Raw genomic sequence first — 13,087 nt, 5'->3', positions numbered from 1 at the left:
ATATAATGGATAATGAAAAAGTTACATTTCAAGTTTCCAAGATATGGAAAATTTCAAAATAATAAATTTCTAAGTGGTTAAATCTACTAATGGCTTTCCCGAGCAGACTTCTAATAAGTCCAATTGCTTAATTATTGAATAATGAATAGCAAGGGAGGAAAGGCTTTGGGACCAGGAATTAGTAGTGGAGAACATAATGAGCTTGATTGCACTTGGCACTGGACTGTCCCAGTTTAATTTGCTTCGGTGTTATGGGAGCACCACCTCCTCCTCCCCCATATCCCATTGCTGAAAAACTAATAGTTAGATTATTATAAAGGGAGCAATCTAGTGAATAGTCATTGGCTAACTTGGCAGATATATGGCTGCTGTTTCTGGGAGAAATCCAGAGATAATTAAGGATACAGTTGAAAAATGAGCTTCTTTCTTTTTCTCCTTCAGCAATGGGACAGAGTCCAAGGCTTTGCTGCTTCAGCTTTCAGCGGCCCACTGATTGGGTCTGGCCCTCTTGGCCTTCAGCCAGAAAGAAAATGGGTAAGTGTAATCCTGGGCTTTTGTGTAGCTTCCCTAATCACGCAGTGTGCCTGCCAGTAACTTTAAGATGTGCAGCGCCTGAATCAAAGTGTCTTGCACTGCAGGAAGCATAGCAGTGCCTTCTGAGACAATCCTGGTGAGCTGCACTGTCGAGACTATCAGCATGGTGTATTGGAGATCTGTGCAGTACACTAAACCTGCAGAGTGGCAGAGTTGCCTTGAAGTGCGGTGTACTGAATCTGCAGTGTGGTGTACTGAACCAGAAGTGTGGTACGTGGCTCTCGTGTACGAAGTAAGAATATCATTTTCTTGTAATTCCTTGAATTTGATCCACTTTTTTCAGTACCCCACTCATTCTGCTACATATAATATAACTTAATTAAAGTAAATTATCCATTTGTAATCACATTGTTGGTTCTAGGATCTTGCTCTGTAGAAATTGGCAGCCATGTTTCCTCTTCTGTAACAGTGACTACACTTCAAATGTACCGCACTGACTAAAATACTTTGGGACACCTTGAGATTGTGAAAGACATAAGTGCAAATAATAATATTGGCATTGCTCTCACTTTTATAATATTGGTATAAATATGCCTGTCAATAGATTTGGATTGTAATTCAAGCTTGTATTCTGCAAAAACACGTTCCAAAGAAATTCACCGACAATGATCTAGGGCTGGATTCTCCATTTGCAGGACAATATCCCCACGCCGTCGTGAAAACTGTGGTCTTTTACACCAGGAAAACGGCGTCAAAAGGCCACAGATTCATACCCCTGCAGGGGGCTAGCAGGGAGCTGTCGTGGAGCTCGCAGCTCCAGCTGCAGATACGGCCCCGCGCACTTCCGGGTCAGAGGCCGCGCATGTGCACGGAGGCGGCCTCCAACGGCCGCTCCGTGCTCCATGGCGGACTCAGCCCGCGGACCTGGACTGTGGAAATAGTGCCCCCGGTTGGTCGCTCTCCCGACCCGGACACCCGCACAAAAAAAAACAGTCCCGAATGAGGACCCCCCTCCCGCCCTCCGAACGGCCCAATCCCGATGTGGCGGCCACGGACTGTGTCCGCAGCCGCCTCGCGAGTTTCCAAAATGGCAGGACCACATTAGAAATACGCCGTGGAGAATTCGGACGGTCGGGGATGGAAAATAGCGGGGCGGGCCTCAGTCAATGGCCTCAGTTGGTGGATACTCGGTGCGGTGTACTCCCCGAGTACGCCGTTTTTTGGGGAGGGGGGGGGGGCGGAGAATCGCGGAACCGTTGCCGGTCCCGATTTCATGCGGGAAACTGGATTCTCCGCCCCGTCGCCGAACACGATGACGGCGTGCGGAGAATCCAGCCCCTATTCTTCCAATGTGGTTTTCATTCTTACCTATCATCAGACTAATAAATTTAAACGTTTAAGCCTGATCTCTCTGATTTCATCCTTTCAGTGAGCAATGGTTGGAGGGAACCTATGCAGCCCATTAACCAACAGACAGAAACTTGTTTGAAAATGAGCAAAAGCCAGTTGAACCACTTCAGCATTGAGGAAACATATTCAGCCAATTCAATCCTTTCTCTTCCAGCTTCTTATGTTAACAAGACACTAAGATGGCATTGATGTCGTTTAACACTCTTTGTCACTAATTTAATTAAAAAAAGTTTATTTTGAGATGCTTTAGAGCCAATTATCAAACGGAATACTTGGGCATGATTCACCTAGGTTTCTGGTTCAAACAGGCAAGGGAACAGCGAGGGCGGCAAAATGACTGGAATGATCAACTTCGACCTATGCACTACAAATTAGAGCACCAACAAAATAAAATAAAAATGGTTTATGATATTTAGTGCTCTAGGCAGTATTGTTGCTGGATTATGATCAAGGCCATATGCTAAACTCCAGGCCCGCGAAACCAGCGAACTTGTTTTGTCTGGGTGTAATAATTGTACTAAAAATGGGAATGGACAATTAAACTTCAGTAACATTCCCAGCATTTTCCCGCACATTATGGCTATATTTCGGAATGTAGTGCATTATATTGGTGGTTTAATACCTCAACGTCCTGCCTAAAAATAAACTTCAGCCTCAATCGAAATGGGAGGTTGGAATTTGTTTTGGCAGCTCGCAATGAAAAAAATACATTCTGACAGCTTTGGAGAAAAATGGAAGAAAAATAATGTCATGTTACGTATAAACAGTGGAGGCTTTGCTTTCCGAGTGTCAACGGAGCATGAAATAATCTTACCTGCATGACTCCAAGAGTCTCAGACATGCAGGTGTGATTCCCCACTATGGTGGAGCCTATGGCAGAACCATTTGAAGTTGTAGCTGTGATTCGCTAATAATATGCCTGACCCACTGCAATCATTAACTGTGGTGGCCCTCATCTCTTGATTCCGCCCCCAAATCTTATTGGAGATCATCTTTAAGGCAACGTTTAATTGCAGGCAAGAACTGAACATTCATTGCTGATGAAGTAAAAGTCTGAACTCGGTTCCGCTCTATTACAATTGATTAATTTTCAGTGTAACCCGTTAATGTGACTTGGTAACCGAGGGATTGGAAAAGCGACAAGAGACTAGAGGACGATTTGAACCCCATGTGGGCGGAAAATTCAGCGAGAATCGGAAAACGTGATTCTCACTGGCAAGATCGCGTTTTCCACCTTTCCAGGCCCTTTGCCGGTGGAGCAACAAGAAAAACGACATGGAAGGTTGGGAACCTCATTTTAATACCTGGTAATGTCATTAGTGAGCCCTCCTACCGAGACTACACCTCAATGAATACTCATTGGTCGCTGGTGGCAATTTACAACAGCTGTAGGAACCAGAACATGGAGGTATCACCTCCAAAGGGGCACCAGAGTTGAGTGTTCGGGTTGCCAGCCACAGAGAGGGCAGCAGTGAGGATGTGGGGAACTCAGTTAACTTCAACTTGGGACCAGGTGTTGTGCAAGGGTTCAATATCGGTACCTCAGGGAGTGGGGTCGCTCGCAGGACTTAACGAGCCTTTAGTTTGAAAGGGGTCTGATGGCTAGTTTGCAGGCAGTGCTTCCCGTGTCCTCTCCGCTGGGCTTGTGGTGATATCACTGCTGAAGGATTCGAGAGTGGCAGGTGTTGCCAACCTGGCAGTGCCATGGTGCCCGTGTTTCAGGGGAGGGCCAGGGGGGTGGGCCAATTACCCTGTCCCTGACCACCCAGCTGCCTCCGATGACCCTGGCGGCCCCCCGGGGTCGTTCCACCTGGTCCACCTTTTGTGTGGACCAGTACTGAATGGCGCCCAGCTGCGGTCTCCCTGAGGAGGCCGTTAGATGTCAGGAGCCCAGTAGATCCCAGATGAGCACGCGCAAGTGGGTTTAAAACCTACTTGGATGCACAAAGCTCGGTCACGTCCATTGTGGGCAGGATCCTGATCACGACGCCTTGCGGGATCTGAGCGTATTTCTGCTGGGATATGAGAGGGGCACATAAATTATGACTGTTAGACCATCGCCTTCCTGCTCACCCCCACCCAGTTCCCATAACAGAATAGGTGGGTAGACGCTGAAAGTGGCAGCCCACCGCCATTATTAAATAAATAATGAACGGGCAATTGAGTTTGTTAACAAGCCAAGTGACCTGAATATTATGATGCCCATGCTGTAACATACTTGGCCTGGGCAGGTGACTGGGAACGGACAGCTTTAAAAAAGCTTTGTGGGAAAGACATGAAGGAAAGGCAGCATTTCCGATAGGATTGCCCGATATGCATCAGGGGAGGGGGACTGGGGAAGACCCCCCTTCCCCACCACCTGAGTTAAACCCTCTCTTTGTCCCTTCCTGCCTCACCACCAAAACCTACCCTCCTCATCGCCCAGGCTTGGCTCCCCAATCCCTCCCCATCCAAATCCACAACTTTACTGGGTCCATACCCCATGGATGTCTTCATCTGGGGGGGGTTATTTGCCATCCCAGCAACGCCAATCAGATTGGCCAGCTGCCACTGACGTCCTCCCACTGCTTGATCAGACCATCAGGCTTTCAACGGCAGCCTTTCTTTCAAGTTTGTCAGCTGGCATCCTGCAGTACTCTCCCCCATGGTTTCAAGCCCCTTTCCAAAACATATGCACATAATCTTCAGTAATACTGCAGAACTGCAGCACTAAGATACTATCTTTCTGCAGAAAAATTAAGCTGAGGCTTCAATTGTCAGTTCAGGTGGACATAAACTATCCCATTAGCTTGGGATGAAGACAGGATCAGGTTGTTCTGGTGTTGTACCTGTTATGTGCCAGGGTTTAGAGAACCCCAAAGTGTATCATGGAGTTCACCTGACCCACAATTTTTAATAGATTGTGGTATGGGGAGCACACGGCCCACTCTACAGGTGTGGTGCAGCAGAAATGGAAAAGTATTTTTCAAAGAAAAACAATGTTTATTCTATGAACTCAAGTTAACCTTTTTAAAACATACAGTGAACATCTTAGCAGCCATCAATTCAAATATAACCCCCAAAGAATACAACACTAAGTAATCCTTAAGCTGTCCTTTTAACATCCATAAGACTTTTAAAAAAACTTTTAACAAAAGTTGTGCTGTTTGTGATTTTCATTAATGACTTGGATGAGGGAGTTGAAGGGTGGGTCAGTAAATTTGCAGACGATACGAAGATTGGTGGAGTTGTGGATAGTAAGGAGGGCTGTTGTCGGCTGCAAAGAGACATAGATAGGATGCAGAGCTGGGCTGAGAAGTGGCAGATGGAGTTTAACCCTGAAAAGTGTGAGGTTATCCATTTTGGAAGGACAAATATGAATGCGGAATACAGGGTTGACGGTAGAGTTCTTGGCAATGTGGAGGAGCAGAGAGATTTTGGGGTCTATGTTCATACATCTTTGAAAGTTGCCACTCAAGTGGATAGAGCTGTGAAGAAGGCCTATGGTGTGCTCGCGTTCATTAACAGAGGGATTGAATTTAAGAGCCGTGAGGGGATGATGCAGCTGTACAAAACTTTGGTAAGGCCACATTTGGAGTACTGTGTACAGTTCTGGTCACCTCATTTTTGGAACGATGTGGAAGCTTTGGAAAAGGTGCAAAGAAGATTTACCAGGATGTTACCTGGAATGGAGAGTAGGTCTTACGAGGAAAGGTTGAGGGTGCTAGGCCTTTTCTCATTAGAACGGAGAAGGATGAGGGGCGACTTGATAGAGGTTTATAAGATGATCAGGGGAATAGATAGAGTAGACAGTCAGAGACTTTTTCCCCGGGTGGAACAAACCATTACAAGGGGACATAAATTTAAGGTGAAAGGTGGAAGATATAGGAGGGATATCAGAGGTAGGTTCTTTACCCAGAGAGTAGTGGGGGCATGGAATGCACTGCCTATGGAAGTAGTTGAATCGGAAACATTAGGGACCAAAAAGCAAGAGGGTAGCCAGGGAAAGGGTTGGCCCACTGAAGGATAGGCAAGGGAATCTATGTGTGGAGCCAGAGGAAATGGGCGAGGTACTAAATGAATACTTTGCATCAGTATTCACCAAAGAGAAGGAATTGGTAGATGTTGAGTCTGGAGAAGGGGGTGTAGATAGCCTGGGTCACATTGTGATCCAAAAAGACGAGGTGTTGGGTGTCTTAAAAAATATTAAGGTAGATAAGTCCCCAGGGCCTGATGGGATCTACCCCAGAATACTGAAGGAGGCTGGAGAGGAAATTGCTGAGGCCTTGACAGAAATCTTTGGATCCTCGCTGTCTTCAGGGGATGTCCCGGAGGACTGGAGAATAGCCAATGTTGTTCCTCTGTTTAAGAAGGGTAGCAAGGATAATCCCGGGAACTACAGGCCGGTGAGCCTTACGTCAGTGGTAGGGAAATTACTGGAGAGAATTCTTAGAGACAGGATCTACTCCCATTTGGAAGCAAATGGACGTATTAGTGAGAGGCAGCACGGTTTTGTGAAGGGGAGGTCGTGTCTCACTAACTTGATAGAGTTTTTCGAGGATGTCACTAAGATGATTGATGCAGGTAGGGCAGTAGATGTTGTCTATATGGACTTCAGTAAGGCCTTTGACAAGGTCCCTCATGGTAGACTAGTACAAAAGGTGAAGTCACACGGGATCAGGGGTGAACTGGCAAGGTGGATACAGAACTGGCTAGGCCATAGAAGGCAGAGGGTAGCAATGGAGGGATGCTTTTCTAATTGGAGGGCTGTGACCAGTGGTGTTCCACAGGGATCAGTGCTGGGACCTTTGCTCTTTGTAGTATATATAAATGATTTGGAGGAAAATGTAACTGGTCTGATTAGTAAGTTTGCAGACGACACAAAGGTTGGTGGAATTGCGGATAGCGATGAAGACTGTCTGAGGATACAGCAGGATTTAGATTGTCTGGAGACTTGGGCGGAGAGATGGCAGATGGAGTTTAATCCGGACAAATGTGAGGTAATGCATTTTGGAAGGTCTAATGCAGGTAGGGAATATACAGTGAATGGTAGAACCCTCAAGAGTATTGAAAGTCAAAGAGATCTAGGAGTACAGGTCCACAGGTCATTGAAAGGGGCAACACAGGTGGTGAAGGTAGTCAAGAAGGCATACGGCATGCTTGCCTTCATTGGCCGGGGCATTGAGTATAAGAATTGGCAAGTCATGTTGCAGCTGTATAGAACCTTGGTTAGGCCACACTTGGAGTATAGTGTTCAATTCTGGTCGCCACACTACCAGAAGGATGTGGAGGCTTTAGAGAGAGTGCAGAAGAGATTTACCAGAATGTTGCCTGGTATGGAGGGCATAAGCTATGAGGAGCGGTTGAATAAACTCGGTTTGTTCTCACTGGCACGAAGGAGGTTGAGGGGCGACCTGATAGAGGTATACAAAACTATGAGGGGCATAGACAGAGTGGATAGTCAGAGGCTTTTCCCCAGGGTAGAGGGGTCAATTACTAGGAGGCATAGGTTTAAGGTGAGAGGGGCAAGGTTTAGAGTAGATGTACGAGGCAAGTTTTTTACGCAGAGGGTAGTGGGTACCTGGAACTCGCTACCGGAGGAGGTAGTGGAAGCAGGGACGATAGGGACATTTAAGGGGCATCTTGACAAATATATGAATAGGATGGGAATAGAAGGATACGGACCCAGGAAGTGTAGAAGATTGTAGTTTAGTCGGGCAGTATGGTCGGCACGGGCTTGGAGGGCCGAAGGGCCTGTTCCTGTGCTGTACATTTCTTTGTTCTTTGTTTGTTTTGACCTTCAAGCAGCTATTGGATAGGTACATGGATTACGGTAAAATGATATCGTGTAGATTTATTTGTTTTTAAGGGCAGCACGGTAGCATTGTGGATAGCACAATTGCTTCACTGCTCCAGGGTCCCAGGTTCGATTCCGGCTTGGGTCACTGTCTGTGCGGAGTCTGCACGTCCTCCCCGTGTCTGCGTGGGTTTCCTCCGGGTGCTCCGGTTTCCTCCCACAGTCCAAAGATGTGCAAGGTAGGTGGATTGGCCATGATAAATTGCCCTTAGTGTCCAAAATTGCCCTTGGTGTTGGGTGGAGGTGTTGAGTTTGGGTGGGGTGCTCTTTCCAAGAGCCGGTGCAGACTCAGGGGGCCGAATGGCCTCCTTCTGCACTGTAAATTCAATGATAATCTATGATTAATCTAGGACAAAGGTTTGGCACAACATCGTGGGCCGAAGGGCCTGTTCTGTGCTGTATTTTCTATGTTCTATGTTAAAAGCACATCAGGTTAAAGTCACTACTGAGAGCAGTTATTAGTTTTTAATGACCAAAGGATCGATTTACAGTCTTTAGATTATAGAGAGAGAGACTAATACACCTTCTGGCTGTGACTGCAGCTATCCAGCTCTCAAAACGAAACTAAAACACACCCTGCAGCAAACAGCCTATAACAAAAGTAAAAAGCCGACAGACAGCCCAGCTCCACCCACACTCTGACATCACTGATAAACACCCATTTCTTAAAGGTACATTTCTTAAACACCCATTTCTTAAAGGTACTCTCACATGACATACCCAAATTTCCTCAATCCACAAATGAATCCCATTTCTCTGAGATTAAGTACTAAATATGCCTTTTGTGCCCAGGAGAACGTACAGAAAAATATTTTAATTAGTCACTGGAGTTATCAATGCCTTCATGAGACCTATCTTCCATGTGCAGCAGAATAATAGAGTATTAAAATTACTATCCGAAACATTTACCATTGAACAAACAATGGATAAACAAATAAATAGTTGTAATATAATTCATGTATATTTCCTGAGGCAATTATACGATTTTCCGCTGGGTGCATATAATTCACTCCTTAGAGTATATTCAACTTATTTTAAAAGGAAAATACAACTCTACTTATATCGCAACAAAAGTGTTCTGGCATTTAGTTTTGTGTTGAATACTTTTGTATCATTACTTACTGTTTTAATTATTTGCCCTTGAGGTAGGTCCCTCACCAATTCAAAAGGTTGAAAGGATCTTGCTATTGAGCCTCATACAATGCAAATTTGTGGCTTTTTGTTACAGGGTAACTGCAGGTTGACTTTCACGTTGTTCACTGTGGCACGTTACCCTGATTTACGTCAACATCTGACTGAGATCAGAAACACCCTTTGATGGCAGCAGACTCATGACTTTGGTTTCACCTCTCGCAGCCAATTAGGTACTTTTTTTTGAAGTCTTGGGAAACAGGGTAGCCACAAACAGCAAAGAGATAAATGAGTTTCAACAGAAGATAGAATCATAGAATCTCTACAGTGCAGAAGGAGGCCATTCGGCCCATCAAGTCTGCACTGACCTCTGAAAGAGCACCCTACCAAAGCCCATTCACCATAACCCCACCTAACCTGTACATCCCTGGGCACTATGGACAATTTTATCATGGCCAATCCACCTAACCTGCATACCTTTGGACTGTGGGAGGAAACGGGAGCACCGGGAGGAAACCCACGCAGACTTTGGGGAGAAAGTGTAAACTCTACACAGGCAGTTACCCAAGGCCGGAATTGAAGTTGAGTCCCTGGTGCTGCGAGGCCACCATCTCCCTTTTGAAAAATAGCACTTCTTCAGTCCTGCACTGCAAAATCAACGCAAAAAGTTGAGTGGAGATTGAATGCACAACATTTGGACTCGAAAGGCAAGAGCTTTAACGCACCACTTAACATATTTCTTGCAAACTCCAGATTGTTTTTTATCATTGGGTCTACAGTTGCTTCCAGATGATATAGTTTTGTGCTGTGATGCTAGTTTGGTCCAGTTTCTTGGGATCAAGTTATGTCTTAGTCTACCTCCCCTGAAGGCAACTATTCCGATTACAATCTCAGTTACTCCATACACCCTGTCTGTCCAAGACAAAAAAATAAGGTTTAAGCATGGCAACATGCCAATTCCCCTCTCCCCAAAAGTGAGTCACACAATTAGAAAATGTAATCATCTATTGACTCTCACTACGTGAAGTCACTTACCACAGCCTAATGCCACTCTGCCAAGTTTCTCTCCAATTTATAACAACAATTATACTCATGGAGTCACAAGTTTTTTCTTCTAAAAGTCAGTCTTTATATTAATTTTGAGACCAGTGTATTAGAGCCAGAAACTATGCTAAATGGCAAAGAGACAACAATTTGAAAAAAAACATTGTCATCACAAAATACTGCAAAATAAAGAAAATATTTAAAGTTAATGGTCTGGAATTAATTGCAATGACATTATTGATGACGAATATTATGAGTTATATCATTGTGTTTCTTGATCCTCCAATGGTGCAATCACTGGTTACATACAATCCATGCAAGGCGCACAGGCTCAATAAATATTAATATAAAAATAATAGCAGTCAGGGGAAAATCAGAACATGCCTGGCTCTCAAAACATCTTGTATTATTTAATTGAGGTTTAAGATTTCAATGAAGTTCCTAGAACTAGCCAGTGAAATTAATGCCCTCAGGCAACCTGCTGAGGGTAGAACAATTTACTGACTTGGATACCTCCAGCACTATTGTGCGATGTTCTAAGTGGAGTGGCGAGCACAGTGGTGTTATTTCAGCAAATGCCGTCTATTAGCATTATTATGGGCAGAGCTATGGTAATTAGCTGTTCCACTTTCATGGGAGGGTGTCCGTGGAGTAGCATATTACCATGTGGCGCAAGGCACGATGCAAATATCTTGAGTCATAATTTCCTGGACAATAATAATGCTATCCAGGGCAGATGTACAACTGCGATGGTACAGACTTTCCGGCGCACGCTTTCCTCAAATTTAGTGCCCATGTTCTTGTCAAAAAGGGCATGATGTGGAATGTTCCTGTTGCTACTGGAATGGTCCAAAATGTTCTCAATAACCAAGATGACTTCTTAATACAATATGTTTTGAGAGCCAGACATCTTGGGCGAAATTCTCCGTTATCGGCGGAAAGTCCGCCGATCGGCGCAAAAAACGGCGCAAATCCCACTTGCGTCACGTCATAAAAATGGGCCGATAGTCTCCGGCCCGAAATGGGCTAGCAGCGACGTGACGGGATCCGCGCTTGCGCAGTGGTTCACGCCGTGCAGCGTCATACGCGCTGCACGGCGTGATGGCTCATAAGGCCGCGCAGCTCCCCCCCACCCGACCGGAACACCCGACCGCAACACCCGACTGGATGGCTGGCCGTCGCTCAGCCCCGAGGTTCGAGTCACGCGATGTGGAGGCGCTCCTGGACGCGGTGGAGCAGAGGAGGGACGCCCTGTATCCCGGGCACGGCCGCAGAGTTGCCCCACGCCACAGCCGGCGTCTGTGGAGGGAAGTGGCAGAGGCCGTCACCGCTGTGGCCCTAACACCACGGACAGGCACCCAGTGCAACAAGAAGGTGAACGACCTCGTCAGAGCAGGCAGGGTGAGCCTCCCCATATCCCCCATATCCCTCCCCCTCCCCATATCCCCCCTCCCCCATATCCCCCCTCCCCCATATCCCCCCTCCCCATATCTCCCCCATATCCCCCATATCCCCCCCCTCCCCCATATCCCCCCCCTCCCCCATATCCCCCCTCCCCCATATCCCCCCTCCCCCATATCCCCCCTCCCCCATATCCCCCCTCCCCCATATCCCCCCTCCCCCATATCCCCCCTCCCCCATATCCCCCCTCCCCCATATCCCCCTCCCCCATATCCCCGCTCCCCCATATCCCCGCTCCCCCATATCCCTGCTCCCCCATTTCCCCCATATCCCCCCTCCCCCATATCCCCCCTCCCCATATCCCCCCTCCCCCATATCCCCCCTCCCCCATATCCCCCCTCCCCCATATCCCCCCTCCCCCATATCCCCCCTCCCCCATATCCCCCTCCCCCATACACCCCTCCCCCATATCCCCCCTCCCCCATATCCCCCCCATATCCCCCCTCCCCCATACCCCCCTCCCCCATAACCCCCCTCCCCATATCCCCCCTCCCCCATATCCCCCCTCCCCCATATCCCCCCTCCCCCATATCCCCCCTCCCCCATATCCCCCTCCCCATATCCCCCCTCCCCCATATCCCCCATATCCCCCCTCCCCCATATCCCCCCTCCCCCATACCCCCCTCCCCATATCCCCCCCTCCCCATATCCCCCTCCCCCATATCCCCCATATCCCCCCTCCCCCATATCCCCCTCCCCCATATCCCCCTCCCCCATATCCCCCCTCCCCCATATCCCCCCTCCCCCATATCCCCCCTCCCCCATATCCCCCCTCCCCCATATCCCCCCTCCCCCATATCCCCCCTCCCCCATATCCCCCCTCCCCCAGATCCCCCCTCCCCCAGATCCCCCCTCCCCCAGATCCCCCCTCCCCCAGATCCCCCCTCCCCCATATCCCCCCTCCCCCATATTCCCCCTCCCCCATATCCCCCCTCCCCCATATCCCCCCTCCCCCATATCCCCCCTCCCCCATATCCCCTCGCCCCCATATCCCCCATATCCCCCCTCCCCATATCCCCCCCTCCCTCATATCCCCCCTCCCCATACCCCCCTCCCCCATATACCCCCCTCCCCCATATCCCCCCTCCCCCATATCCCCCCTCCCCCATATCCCCCCTCCCCCATATCCCCCCTCCCCCATATCCCCCCTCCCCCATATCCCCCCTCCCCCATATCCCCCCTCCCCCATATCCCCCCTCCCCCATATCCCCCCTCCCCCATATCCCCCCTCCCCCATATCCCCCCTCCCCCATATCCCCCCTCCCCCATACCCCCCTCCCCCATACCCCCCTCCCCCATACCCCACTCCCCCATATCCCCCCCTCCCCCATATCCCCCCCTCCCCCATATCCCCCCTCCCCCATATCCCCCCTCCCCCATATCCCCCATATCTCCCCCCTCCCCCATATATCCCCCCTCCCCCATATCCCCCCTCCCCCATATCCCCCCTCCCCCATATCCCCCCTCCCCCATATCCCCCCTCCCCCATATCCCCCATGTCCCCCCTCCCCCATGATCCCCCTCCCCCATGATCCCCCCTCCCCCATATCCCCCCTCCCCCATATCCCCCCTCCCCCATATCCCCCCTCCCCCATATCCCCCCTCCCCCATATCCCCCCTCCCCCATATCCCCCCTCCCCCATATCCCCCATATCCCCAAGTGAATCCAGC

At 48.8% G+C, this 13,087-nt stretch overlaps 1 long non-coding RNA gene across 1 annotated transcript in view; it reads left to right on the top strand.

Annotated features, from left to right (window-relative positions):
• The first annotated feature begins 642 nt into the window (after nucleotides 1-642).
• LOC140394860 (uncharacterized) overlaps nucleotides 643-13,087 on the top strand; it is a 64,893-nt gene continuing 52,448 nt past the window's right edge. The window contains exon 1 of the long non-coding RNA XR_011936047.1: nucleotides 643-826. This is a non-coding gene — a long non-coding RNA (uncharacterized lncRNA). The remainder of the gene's footprint in view (nucleotides 827-13,087) is intronic.

This window comes from Scyliorhinus torazame, chromosome 18 (genome assembly GCF_047496885.1).
Source record: "Scyliorhinus torazame isolate Kashiwa2021f chromosome 18, sScyTor2.1, whole genome shotgun sequence".
In the NCBI taxonomy this organism is placed as follows: domain Eukaryota; kingdom Metazoa; phylum Chordata; class Chondrichthyes; order Carcharhiniformes; family Scyliorhinidae; genus Scyliorhinus; species Scyliorhinus torazame.
This window is presented reverse-complemented; position numbering and strand designations above follow the sequence as displayed.